Raw genomic sequence first — 12,095 nt, forward strand, 5'->3', positions numbered from 1 at the left:
TGAGTCCTCCGTTCCGGAATGTTCAATCCCCTGCAATTAAGAGTAAGGACAGATATGGGCGCCGGCTGATAGGCCATGGTGTCTCAGTGTATGAGGGATATGTGTGATGAACGGTGAGTACCCAGAATTCCTCCCACCTTGATACGGTTTTTCACTCCGCGTGGGCGCGGGCCCATTGGGGCGGGGAGGAAAGGGGTCCGCTCTACCTGGAAGTGAGGGCAGCGAAGGAGTGGGGTGAAGGAAGGGGGGTGGAAAGGATGAGAGTGGCCGAGAGGAAGTGGGAGCGGGCAAAGATAGGGGCAGGTTAGAGGACAGGGGGAGAAGAAGGAAAGAGGAGTAAAGTGAAGTAAACCTCCCGGTTAGTGGGTGTTTACGCCGGGGTAAGAGGTACCCCTCGTGTGCCACCCCAGGAGGCGGGGTGTCTCGTGCCGCGGCGGGTATCACAGGGGTCACGTCCTGGTAACCAGACCTTCAGACGATGTCCCACCGTGGTCCGTCGTGTGTCGGTAGAACGAGTGTGGGTGGAAGTACGTGGGTCAGTACTCGACCAGGTGATATCAGGTGTTAGTAGAGACGGATTAGCCGTCCACTTGATACCCCGTTTTTGCTATGTACACGTATTCTATGAGGCGAGTCAGTGCATAAATGAACAAGTGTATTAAACAGAACGACAACATGAGCAGCAACAAAGCAGCATGGTAATAACAATATGGCAACAATCAATCGGTTTGTGTTCCCTGCCCGTCCCGTGGTCCCCGGCCAACAATCCCCCCCTGTGCAGCTGGAGTCCTTACCCCCCACATATAGATGTCCTTTACAATATTCATCCCGGGGGTAGGAGAGTAGCCTTCGTCTGGTAAGGACGCCTGTCGTCAGCCCTACGTCCAGCCCCCCCCTCGACGTATGTGTATAGTGGATCCAGTGGAAGTCGTGATCCGGGTTCGGGATTGGAATCGTCTCCCCTGTCCCTCACAGATGTGGCCCGCCCACCTCTAATGTGTGCAGAGTGGGGCACGGAGAAGTAAAATGTACCGTCATGTGAAAGTGGTCCCCTCCTATGAGTGTGAGTGTCCCCCTCTGGCCCCATGTGGTGCTCCCATCCCAAACAGCCACGTACACTAAATTAAAAGGTAACCCCATTTTTGAGATTAAAACCAAATTAAAGTCTTTTTAGATAAAGGAAAGGATATGGGTATATTAGAAGAAAAAGAACACAAATATATCTATATATCACATCCTAAAATACCAGTGATATACTTTTTACCGAAAATCCACAAAGATATAAATAACCCTCCTGGACACCCTATTGTGTCGGGTATAGGATCACCACTCTCCAACCTTTCTGAGTACATCGACATTATGTTGCAGCCTTATGTTGTTAAGACTAAATCTTACTTAAAAGACACTATTGACCTCCTGAAAAAAATTGGAAGAAATAAAATGGGAAGATGACTTTATAATCATGACATGCGATGTCAAATCACTATATACCATTATCCAACACAATAAGAGCTGCCAGGCAGTTAGATCTATACTTGAAACTAACAATTCGATGCCCCAAGAACAGATAGACTTCATCATAGAGGGGATATATCTAATTTTAAATAATAATTTCTTCTGGTTCATGGATAGTTTCTATATTCAAAACACAGGTACAGCTATGGGCACCAGGTTCGCACCCAGTTATGCCAACCTCTACATCGCCGATTGGGAGGATCGTGCGGTCTGGAGGGGGCATGACTGGGTGGGAAGTCTGGTGTCCTATGTTCGTTATATTGACGACCTCTTGTTTATATGGAAATAGCTTATAAGGAAATAGCTTATAAGGAATAGCTTTAACAGCAAATGCTAGTGCCACAATGGTAACTTACTTAGATTTAGACATATACATCAAAGATGGAAAAATACACACTAGAACACACTTCAAGGACGTGCATGTTAATAACTACATTAATACTGATAGTTGTCACAATAAAGTATGGTTGGAGAGCATACCAAAGAGCCAAATGTTACGATTAAGAAGAAATTGCTCCGAAACCCCTATTTTCAAAAAACAGGCACAAGAGTTAAAAAATAGATTTATTCAAAAAGGATATAAGACTACAAATGTAGAAAATACTATCAAACAAACTTTAACGCTGAACAGAAAGGATTTAATAAAGAAAACTAAAATAGAACACAAACAAGACTTTACACTACCTATTGTGATAGATTTCAATAATAAAAATAAACAACTTAGAAGTATCCTTAACAAACATTGGCACCTTCTAAAAGAGGATGATATACTAGGGAAGCTCATACCTGACAAACCAAGAATAATTTTTAGAGGAGCACCTAATTTAAAGATGCATGTTCAAAAAATTACACAAAGGTCATTCCCAATAAATTGGAAAAAAATTTAACAAATAAAAAAGGTTTTTATAAATGTAATTGTTGTACGGCATGTAAAAAGACGAAACCAATGCCTAAAGTAACTACTGGTTTTAAATCAAATAATACAGGTAAATCTTACGATATCAAAGACATTATCACATGTAACAGTAAAAATGTTATTTATTTATTGGAATGTCCATGTGGGCTCCAATACATTGGGAGAACTATAAGACCACTGAAAGTGAGAATAGCCGAACATTGTAGAAACATAGAAAAAGGCTATGCGAATCACTCTGTTTCATCACATTTCTGTATACATGAAAAAAATCCTAAACAACTCACTTTCACGGGTATTGCCACTGTAAAAAACCATTGGAGAGGAGGAGACATTGTAAAACAGATCGGAAAGACAGAGATGAAATGGGTGTACTACTTAGAAACTTTACACCCAAAAGGTCTTAATGCAGAATTTGACTTATTCAATTTCTTATAAAAAACAATTTTTTTTAACTTTTTAATTTTCTAATTTTTTAATATTTCCAAATATTAATTAGTCAATACTAATATCTTTCATCCTATTTTTATACTGGGAGCATTTTTGTAGCAGATGTACATATTTTTATCACATCACAACATTGTTTTTTCCTTTCCTCCGTTCTCTTTTACTAGTCTCCATCATTTATGTACTTATTGGTCTCAGGGCTCTGTTAAAACGAATGCACTTTGTATATTTCAATATCCATTTACCACTGATCACGATTATCAATTCTTTGGTATCATATACCTAAACCTGTATATTTAATATTTTTTGTATTCTTAATATAATTTGTATACATATATATTACTTCTCTTTGTTCGTCTACTTGATATTAAGTTCCTTTCCCTTTTTATACACAGATATATATATATATGTTTGCATGTTTATATTATTTATTTTTAATATTTATCCCATTATATATATTCAATTTTTTGTCTTTTATTATTGATTGTCTATTATAATAACCCAATTTTTTTACTATTCCAACATTTATATATAATATATTAATCATTTTATTACCAACCATTAATTCTCTATCCATGGTTTGTCATTTCAACCCTTTGGACTAAGTTCCTTATCTTATAGTCTTACATATATCTCATTTATATATTTATATACATTAATATATTCCATATATTGTAGAGAATATATGATCGTTTTTTGGAACGCACGCCATTTTTTAGCGTGACGTGCGTTCCATACAGATATCCCACGATACATTGCGGCCACTAACAATCTGATTGCGCCGCGTCACTTCCTAGTGTGACGCATGCGTTCCACAGTGGCACACAAGTTGATTCACAGACGCTGATCGATCGCGTCATTTCCGGCGCGACCCGGTAAACCGGAAACGAAGTAAACCCGGAAGAATTTTCAGATCAAGCCTGCCCTATAAAGAAGGAACAAGAAGAGGACGTCCCCCACCCTTTGGAAAAAGCCCTCTGAATGGGCGAAACGCGTCAAGTGGGACATTTATTGAGATTTTAAATCCTGTTTGTTAATATTTTTCTGTTTTAATAAATAGTTACTTTTCAGTACTATTTACTCATTCCTTTTTTCGGCTTGATTCCTGATACCACCTATATCCCGAGGTGGGGATTATACCACCTATGCTGTTTTAACTAGAGCAGGTCCTGCTCTGGGAAATGTAAGTACATTTCTTTCTACTCATTTACTAACATATATCAGTATTTACTGCACCATTGGAGTCCCCTCTCTGTTTTTTTCTACCGAGATTTGGAGGACTATCAACATTCCAACCACCATTCTGACCACCACACATCCTTAGACGGGGATTGTACCGTCCACGCGTTATACAGCAGAGCTCTATTAAGCTCTAGCGTATGTGAGTGGTTTTCCTATATTATTTATTGTATTACTACTGTATCCAATTGTATTGCACTATTATTTGTTTTTTTTTCCCTTTTGTTTCCCTGAGGTCTATTGCTTTGCATCGAAGGTTTATGTATGTATAAATTTTAAGGCGCAGTATACGCTATCTTTTATCTTGTAGATTGTATTTATGTTAGTTTGTTTTGTTTTCTGAGACACCTAGTTTCTGAGGGTTGGTTGGATTCTGACCATGCAAGTCTTAAGGGGATCAGTCCTGGAAATAATAGACAGATAATTAATTAATAATGTCAATTTAGATAACCTCAATGTTCAGGGCTTAAATTCTCCAATAAAACAGGGCCTCTTGCATAGATCATTAACAGAGGGGAAAATGGATCTTTGCTTTGTGCAAGCCACTCATTGGAGGAGAGAGGAAAATATATGGAAATTCACCAAATTCCGTTATATTTTAAGTGCAAATTTTGTTGGTTATAGGAAGAGAGGAGTTGCTATTATATGCTGAACTAAAATCAAATTTGAACAGATTTGAAAAGGATCCACAAGGTAGATTTTTAATTCTTGTTTGCAAGTTGAATGATACACTATACTTGCTTGTAAATTTATATGCCCTTAATGAATTTTCCCACTCATTTTTTAAGAAAATGTAAGAAAAATTTGAAAAATAAAAAAGGGATTTTTATACAATCTTAGATGCCAAACTAGATAACAATTCTAAAATCTCTAATCACATGTTAAAATTTATATAATGCTTGATCTAAATGGCTTCTTGAGTCTTTTAATAATTTTGATTGATTTGATATTTGGAGAGTCCATCACCTGAAAGAAAAAAGATTTTACTTTTTTTTTTCCAAAGTCCATCCTAGTTATTCAAGAATTGATTTCTTCTTAACTGACTCAATAAATTTAAATAAATTTGCAAGTTCGGAAATTGGCCCTATCGTGTGGCAGATCATGCAATCATTAATGTATCTATTGATAATAATTCAAAATTTAAATTTAGATCGCAATGGAAATTAGATAATTCTATCCTCTTATCGGAGCAAAATAGAACCTATTTAGCAAATTTAGCAAAAGAATTTCTGAAGGTAAATGATAACGGTCAGGTTTCTAATGAGACCCTATGGGCAACGTCAAAATGCGTGATGAGAGGGTATTTAATTAAAATGGATGAAAAAACCTGCAATGCGAGAGGTGCAAATCTGGCAGATCTTTATATTCAACTTGCAAAACTGGAACAATGTAATAAAAAAATCCAGCTCAGTCTATCTATATACAGATTAAATTAGTTCAGCTTCAGATAAGAGCTCTACTAGAAGAAAGAGTTAAAAGATCAATAACTTTTTTTTTTTTAATTCTTTACTTTTGTTGTGCAGGTGAGTACAAAGCATAGCCATACGCCACAACAGCGTACAATCATATTTAAGCATAGATAGGTTAAACAGTGGCATGGAAAATTGCACATTTTTTGTTTTAAAAACATAATAAGGTAGGCAGAGATGCCTAAAAGATAACAATCTATTTGAGAACGACCATGTTTGCAGCATCCTAACAGTATTGGCACTCAGAGTTGAACATAAGAAATAATATTGTGACATGGCATAAGTATTTGTACCATTCTGTGGTGCTGTGTCATGAAGACTAATGTGTTTGGTAGTAACTAGCAACTGGTTAACCTTAAGCTTGCCTTAAGGTTTTAAAGTGCTGTCTAGTGTTCATAGTATAAGCTAGCATGCAACTGAAATATCTCAGATATAGCAATTTTTAAGTAAATTGAGAATTCACAGGATTAGTACCACGGCCGGCCTTAGGCATTTAGACGCCCTGTGCGAAAAATCTTCACAGCGCCCCCCCCCCCGTCATCCATGTATGCTGTAATGTTTGTGTTGTCTGTGTATGTGATAGTAGGTGTGATGACTGTGTGTGATATGTATGCTATGTGTGATATTTGTAATGGGTGTATTAACAGTGTGTGATATGCGTGTATTGGTTGTATGTGACACACACAGAGTCAGACGGCCACACACACACACACACACACACACACACAGGCAAACAGTTAGTCATACACACAGACACAGACAGTAATACACACAGACACACACAGAGGCAGACAGTAATACACACAGACACACACACAGTCATACACACAGACACACACAGAGGCAGACAGTCATACACACACACACACACACGCAGACAGTCATACACACAGACACACACAGGCAGACATAGGCGTGCGCAGCCTATTGCATTAGGGTGTGCACCCTAAAGCACAAACACACGCCGCGTGTATATGTATGTGTGTGTATATATATATATATATATATATATATATATATATTTATTTATACACACACTGCTGTGTATGTGTGTGTGTGTGCGTGTAAGGGCACTGTGTGTGTGTGTGTAAGGGCGCTGTTTGTGTGTGTGTGTGTGTTTGTGTAAGGGCGCTGTGGGTGTGCTGTGTGTGTGTGCTGTATGTGGGTGTGGGTGCTGTGTGTGCTGTGTGTGTGCTGTGTGGGTGCTATATGTGTGTGTGGGTGCTGTATGTGTGTGTGCTGTATGTGTGCAGGTGCTGTGTGTGGGTGCTGTATGTGTGTGTGTGCGCTGTGTGAGGGTGCTGTATGTGTGTAGGTGCTGTGTGTGTGGGTGCTGTATGTGTGAGGGTGCTGTATGTGTGTGGGTGCTGTATGTGTGTGGGTGCTGTATGTGTGTGTGGGTGCTGTATGTGTGTGTGGGTGCTGTATGTGTATAGGTGCTGTGTGTGTGGGTGCTGTATGTGTGTGTGGGTGCTGTATGTGTATAGGTGCTGTGTGTGTGGGTGCTGTATGTGTGTAGGTCCTATGTGTGTGTGCTGTGTGTGTGTAGGTGCTGTGTGTGTGGGTGCTGTATGTGTGTGTGTGTGCTGTGTGAGGGTGCTGTATGTGTGAAGGTGCTGTATGTGTGTGTGTGCTGTGTGAGGGTGCTGTATGTGTGAAGGTGCTGTATGTGTGTAGGTGTGTGTGCTGTATGTGTGTAGGTGTGTGTGTGCTGTATGTGTGTGGGTGATTGTGGGGGGTGGAGGTGGCGGTACATGACTCAATATCCCCCCTCCCTTCTTACCTTATGTAGGGAGGGGGGATTCTTGTTCCTGCTGCCTTCCCTGGTGGTCCAGCGGAGGTGAGGTGAGGTGCCGTTTAGTTAATATCCCCCCTCCCTTGTTACCTTATGTAGGGAGGGGGGACCATGCTACCGCCATCCCTGGTGGTCCAGTGGAGAGTGAACTCTACCCTGCAGGGCTAGAGTTCACTCTCGCGAGATTTGAGCGTTGCTGCGGCAACGCTCAAATCTCGCGAGAGGAACCCGGCGGAGCTGCTGGCAAGAGCTCCACCGGTCCTCTCCTGCCTCCCTCCCTGCCTGTGGGTCGGTAGGGAGGGAGGCTCCCCTGCCGGTCTCAATACATAGGCGTGCTGCGGGGATTAGGGTGTGCCCAGGCACACCCGGCACACCCCGTGCGCACGCCTATGCAGGCAGACAGTCATACACACACACACACAGACAGTAATACACACACAGAGGCAGACAGTCATACACACAGACACACACAGGCAGACAGTCATACACACAGACACACACAGGCAGACAGGCATACACACAGACTGTCATGACATGAAGGGGTGCTGCCCTGCAACAGCACTGTCCCTTTAAGTGTGGGAACCAACTTAGCAGAGAAATAATTCTAGGACACGATAAATGGAGTAATAAAGAAAATGTATTAAGGAAAACCAAAAGGATATAGATATATATAATATATACAAAACAAAATATGACAATGCCACAAATATATAAATATATACAATAACCCAATATATACAATAGAGCAGGCAGAGTCCACGATAGTCCTAGGCAAAGGTAAAGGCTTAGTCAGGTTAGTGCAGCCACCAAGTACAAAATGAACATCAAGGGGCAAAGTCCTAAGCAGGTCACACAGAAATAATGCAGCAAGGTCAGAATCACTGGAGAAGGAGTCTAGACAGGAACACTGCAGGCGAACACTGGAACAGGAGGCACAGGACACAGGACCATAAGGACATCGGAACACCAGATCAGGAAACACAAGATACTCAGGATACTCAGGATACTCAGGATACTCAGGATACTCAGGAAACAAGACACAGGAGACAGGAGCCAGAATCACGGGAGCCAGGAAACAGCAGGTACAGGGTCAAGGATAGAGGATAATGATCTGACAGGGAGTGAGGGGAGAAACCAGAATATATAGGTGCTAAACAAGGGCCAGGTGTAGTGCCCAACGAAAGGAAATGAGAAACAGTGCCAAACAGAAACAGTGGTGAGTGCGAGTACTGCACGAGGGCATGTCGACTAAGGAGTGTCGTGACACAGACACACACAGGCAATTTTTTTTTTTTTTTTAAATCCCGGCCGGCTGTGCGGCCGCACGGCGCCCCCTGCTCCATGGCGCCCTGTGCGGCCGCACAGCTCGCACACCCCTAAGGCCGGCCCTGATTAGTACATCAGGCATGGGATGTGAACTGATCATATTGTATGACTAGCTTTTTTTTTTCTTCTAATTCTTTGTTTTATTGTGCTCATAGGATACATGTTAGCAAGTAATGTAACAACAGTCGGAGTGTCCACATTGCAAGACAATATTGGGCTTTAGTGTATATTGCACATTTCTATGGTTTAGGTTGCGGCTGTATATAAATGAGCAGTATACATCTCTTGTGCCCCACATGGGTGAGTTAACTAAGTGTGACTCTAGGTTCGTGTTGGACACGTTGGGGGGTTCCCCCAACCGGACAGCTATGTGTGTGTGTTTCAGAGTGGGCTCAACCATTGACCGGTAGAGAAAGACTGGGGGGGGGGGAGGAGGCTATTCCACTGTGGCTGTGAGCAGATTGGTAGAGCCTGGCTATAGTCTTGTTATGATAGCCTACTTATATGGGAACTTGTTGAGTTCTACTGTGTGGTCGGCCTGTGGTGTTTGACTAGTGCCGCCAGCTGTCTCGAGGTTATGGAATAGACCTAGGTCCCTAAGCTAGGAGTGCATTTGATTAAAAATAAAAGTGAGAATTGTAACTTTCATCGAAAATATAACAAAGGAAAAGTAACTTATAGACCTTCTAGCAGCGGTCTCAAACTGAGCGAGAAACGTTCTTGGTGGAATAACAGTGTCCCCATAACTTGAGCTGTCCTTAATGCCTCAGGTTGGGTGTCTAGTTGGTGATGCCTTCCGAGTCCCTCTCGGGGTAAACTTCCGTACATTCGCTGGGTTGAGCTGGGACAGTTCTGTGCCTCTCGTTGGTGCCGCTTGGAGTATGCCCTCGGATTTGAGGAGTGACTCTAGTTCCTGGAAGGTCTGCGCTTTGTGTGTTATCCCGTTGTGGGTGAAAAATACTGCTCGCGGTGTTCCCCATCGATAGGGCATCTCTTTTGGCTCGGAGGTGCTGCAGGAGAGGTTGCATTGACTTTCGCCAGACAAGGGTGTTCTTGGTAATATCTGGAAAGATAGTTAGGGTCGTGCCCTCGAACGGCAACGGTGTCTTGTTTCTTAGCGCAACTAGGAGAGTAGTTTTGTCCGACAGGGATTGGAGGCGCAGTATGAGGTCTGCAGGTGCGTCTGCTGGTGCTCTTACCGGCTTTGGTAGTCGTAACATCCCGTCTAATCTCAGGGATTTCACTTGTTTAGGTGGAATCAGGGTCCCCAGGAACCGCCTTGGCTCCAGGAAAACTATAATGATTTGCTCCAAGAGCTTAAAAATCTGATAGATAAATGGAGTAAAATACAGCTCATACCCTGAAATAAATGGAGTAAAATACCCTCAGATCCTATCTATTCCCAAAGTTAGAATATATATTTTTGGATAATACCTGTTAGAGTTCCCAGAATAACCTTGAGATAATTTCATATACTATTCGTATCATACATTTGGGGGAATAAAAAAACCTAGAATTGCCCTTGAAACAATGACAACTAGAACATCAGAGGTGGGTTTATCCTTTCCCAATGACTTCCTTATTCATGACACTGTTTTGTTTTCTCATTTTCTTAAATGAGGAAACAACTATTCCTTTATGAAACCCTGGTGTATATATGAAAGGAAGATGTGTGTGGAATGATAAAAACATCTATAAAAACATCTATAGAAAATTGAAAATTGACAATTTAATTATTAATCAAGTCTTTTATTCTGTATAGCCAATAAAGAATTTCCTTTTATCAGATAAGCAACTTTCTAAGTAAATAATTTATTCCGGATTTGAATCTGACAGGTTGGTCAGACGCAGGATTAATAAGAATAAAATATATTTATTAAGCTGGTAAAATCTGCAAGTTTTTAGATCCACAAATAAGATCAAATCTTAAATAATAAAGAACTATACACATAGATAAGAATAGAAGATTTCTTACGTAAAGTTTTAATAATAACTTTATCATCTTTAGATGAGCTCCTTATTGTAGATCATGGAAACTTATCTTCTAAGATTAGGAAAGCTGTATAGTCCCCTCTGTTAATGATCAATACAAGGTTGGAGAATGTAAGCCCTGAACATTGATTGAAGCTATCTTAATTGACATTAATTATCTGCCTATTCTTCCCAGGACTGATCCCCTTAAGACTTGGATGATCAGAATCCAACCAACCCTAAGAAAACATGTGTCTCAGGAAACAAACCAAACTAACATAAATGCAATCTAACAATATATATATATATATATATATATATATATATATATATATATATATATATATATATATATACACATACATATATATACACGTACATATACACACACACATACAAATATTGAGAAAGAGGCTTGCACTCACGGTCTTTGTTTCTTTAAAACGATTCCTTTTTATTTAATTTCTTTAAAATATGATCGACGTTTCAGCCAAGGTCCGTGGCTTTCATCAGGATCTTTACAGTTCAAACACACAATACAAATGTCATGCTTATATAGCTAGTCAAACTAATACTCCAATCAATAAAACACTCACCACCTGTAAGGCTGTTTCTCCTCCTCGGCGTCTTTCAGTTGCTACTACGCATGCGCCCATATGCCGCCACCCGGAAGTAGCGTATCGGCGTGCCCGTTGCTTTGGTTACCCGGTATGCTTATCCGGCTCCATAGCAACTTAGCGATACAACTTGCCTCTATGTGCCGATCGTTCAGCCTTCTAACCTACTATTTCATATACAACATTTAAAACATTAAAATTCAATACCCCTGTCATTGAATCAGAGTTCCTCTACTCATGAATTTCTAATTACTTAACTCAACTCACACTGGTCTATATAAAATATGTATAATAGCAAAACAATTCATGCAAACTAATCCACCATACTATCCTTAATTCTATTTTAGATGGACATAGCTTTACTCCATGCTTGGATCATATTCTATGTGTTATATGATAAAGTGATTTAGGTATTGTTATATGCATTAAAGTGCAATAAAGTGTATGTATTTAAAGGGATACATATGCTCATATATACATTAAAGTGCCAACGAGTGCTACATGATCAATCATATTTGCAATAATATGCTCAAAACTTATCTCATTACTTAAAGTGATACACGTGCTCTATATTTACATTAAAGTGCTGAAAAATGCCTCACATCACATTTATGGTAATATAATTGTTCTATTATTTTTTCTTAAAGTGATGCATGTGCTGTTATGTACATTAAAGTGTTTAAAAGTGACATCTTAAAAGTGATACACGTGCTTATTATGTACAATAAAGTGCTACAAAAGTGATTCACATCAAATTTACATTAATATAGTAAACCTATAGTTTTATCTTAAAGTGATGCATG

Source organism: Pelobates fuscus, chromosome 9 (genome assembly GCF_036172605.1).
Source record: "Pelobates fuscus isolate aPelFus1 chromosome 9, aPelFus1.pri, whole genome shotgun sequence".
Classification (NCBI taxonomy): Eukaryota; Metazoa; Chordata; class Amphibia; order Anura; family Pelobatidae; genus Pelobates; species Pelobates fuscus.